Genomic DNA, 3,189 nt, shown 5'->3' on the forward strand with positions numbered 1-3,189 from the left:
GGTTCCGACCATGTTCTCCTTTAAATACCATTTTCGATGCAAGTGTAAGCACTTGTCTTCCGTGGATCAATACCTCGGTACAACCTCTACCTTGATCTGTCGTCGAGTATTACCCCATGGTATCTCGAGATTATCTTGGAACTGCATAACTTCTTATGAGTTCTTCATCAAGTGCTACGTTCCCACTGATTCCAATTTTTCGCGGGCTCTGAGTTATTAAACACTCAAAGACACCGATAACTGAACCAAGTCCGCTCTACGGTTCAACAACTCTTTAGTAAGCTTCTATAAGTATGAGTTTGTACCCGATCACGCCATTCCTAGCCTGTTTGGCTATATCTTTGTCGTGCTGATTTTAACTGTGCTACCCGGTCCTTCTTCTCGGAGTGCAATTTTCGACGATGAACTAACCTTGCGTCGATTCTCATCGTCATATCATTTCGCCTTGAACAACAAGCTTGAGTTCGAGTTTGTGTCGTAACTGTGGTTCCAAAAACCTCTTGCTTCGTCATTCCTTTGACTTGATGTCGTCGCTGATTGACTACATCTGCAAGAAATCTCTCGACAATTGTGTCGTGATCATCATCAACCTTATGAGCTCTTCCAAGAATTCAATTGAATTCATGATGGGTAATACCATCCTTGCCCCTCGATGATTCCTGTTCTCATCGACCACTTTATTGCCTTCCGTTCAACACAACTTGTTCGTGTTTTGTGTAAACCTTGAGATCACTGCTACCCAGCAGTTGATCTTCCTTACCTCGGAAGTATTACCATCTCTTTTTGTCAAGAATGTGGTGAGAATTTCACCACCTCTTAATAATTCTTGATATAATAATACTTCTTGCCATCTTCGTTCATTCCTTGGTCCCCGTATTGTTTTCAACCGGAATACCGACAATGGAGCTATGACGTGTGAATTCAAAACTTCTAGCCACCCTATTGCTTTGAAGTGAATGGGCGATAGTTCAATCTAAGCCCTTCGCTAATTGAATCACCATTCTGACATTGGTCGTGCAACCCAACCCATATTTCGGGCGCACATATCAACCAATGTTTAATTGTGTATGTTTCCTCGAGCATACTTCCATATATCAGTTGATCTGACAAATGTTATCTCCTTGTTCACTTAATGGTGGAAATCCATCTTTTGGGAATCTCGGTGAATTGCCGTTGAGTTCACCAGACACCTCCTTGTCCTCTCCCTGGTTTAATGGTGAACTATTGCTTCAGAAACCCGCTCCCATAGTTCATTTCCTGAGAAGCTTGCAATGCCATTTCAACGGTTTGTGTTGCGCCTTTTCTTCTCGGACATCCTGAGTCTCAGGTATCCTGACACCAATTGGATCTGAATCTCGGTCAGATATGATTGTTGGGACAACTTTCCAAGAGTTATGACGTTGATCCTTTGATGACCCGGTAACATGATGTCATGCCTAGCACCCCCCCCCCCCGGCTGGAGGACCTATTATTGTAGTATCCTTTTTAGCAAGTTTAGCCATTCTTCCCTGAGGAAATTGTAAGACTTATTCTGCAAGTTATTCCTGATGGATCCTTTGAGTATCCAAAGTCTGATCTTTACCCAGTGACCACGTCAAATGCTATCTCGAAGCATGTCTGTGATACTTTGATTTTCAACAAGAACATTTGAAGCCCAATGCTAAATGTTTCTTGCTCAATTATCCAAACACCGTTGTATGGGTAATGTCATGAGATTTCTCGCCCCTACCTAAGGAGTTTTCTATGTTATATCCTGTCATGGATATCATGCTCTGGTTGTCCTTGGGAAGGATATACCCCTGAATTATGTGTTTAAACACATTTTCCTTTCCATTGTTCTGTGTAACCTGATGATCACATTTTCCTTTCCATTGTTTTGTTTAACCTTTCTTGTGATCTATATGATCTAAGCAGTAATATTCCTGCTCAAGTAAACACCTCGGTGTACCATCTTGTCTGGTGTAACCCTGTTACTATTGTTGATGACATTCCGGTAGCCACCGATGGACGAGAACTTTGCCTATTGGTCCGCCTCGTTCAACAAGCAGGAATTGGTTCTCTTCGTCCCTCGCCCTTGGTATCGATGTTGTTGCCGACATATCTGACAGGCTACCCTTTGACACGCCTTACTATCATGACCGTGCAAAATGTCGGCCCCCTTCCTACTTTCAACCACATGGTGGGCCCATAACCCACAGTTCCACAGGATCGAAACCTGACTCTCCTGCACCCCCCCTTCCCAAGGTTGTTCCTCGCGTGCGGCCTCGTATGTAATTCACGGGCCACCGTCCCAAGTGATCTATTTTGGTAGCAGACGCAATACTCAATCTCATTGCTCTGGACCCCTTTCGCATGTTGTTTCAGACATCGAACAATGGCCTATCCGTTTGAAACTTCTCATGGTACCTTCTTACTTTACTCTCGATATTTTCTTAAGTTCAATTCGAGAGTTACTTCCTACCCCATTCCCTGAGTTATATACCAGATAGTCAACCTGGTAAGGCCCGCCCTTCCCGAGTCTTCCCCCCATATCCTTTTCGTAAGTACGATGAAGATCCCGAAGAAAGGATGGCGACTTCATCATTTTGACCTGAAGCAGAAGTATGAAGGCATCAATATATTGGATTGACCTCTTCGAGAAGAGCAAGCCAGGATGAGAAGACCCGCTATATTCGTTACCAAACCTTCCCCCCTTACTCCCCTCTTAAATCTCGGGACGAGATTTCTTGTAGTGGAGGAGAATTGTGACGCCCGGATAATCAAGCTACAGTAATCCCACGTTAATGTTGCCACATCACCACGGTTACTGTTGTTAATCCCGCGTTAGTTCAAAACCGATTCAAATTCAAATCCAAAAGCAAGCGAACAATAAACGTTTTCAAATATTAAAACTAAAATGTTCGGAGTGAACCAAATATTGTATAGGTAATTATGGTGGAGAAGCCACATCTTTATAAAATGTTTAAATACTATAAGATGAATAAAACAACAACAAAACAATTATTTTAAAAACCTTTTGTGATTAATTAAATGTCAAACTAATTTATTTGAGGACTAGACTTCTTGTGACTATGGACTAAGTTGAAATACTAATTTAGATACTATTTTACTAAAAGTACAATAATAGAAAACAAAACAAAACAGAAAATGTAAAGTAAATAAAAGGTAAAAACAAAACAAAATAGAAGA

Source organism: Triticum dicoccoides, chromosome 6B, assembly GCF_002162155.2.
Source record: "Triticum dicoccoides isolate Atlit2015 ecotype Zavitan chromosome 6B, WEW_v2.0, whole genome shotgun sequence".
NCBI lineage: Eukaryota > Viridiplantae > Streptophyta > Magnoliopsida > Poales > Poaceae > Triticum > Triticum dicoccoides.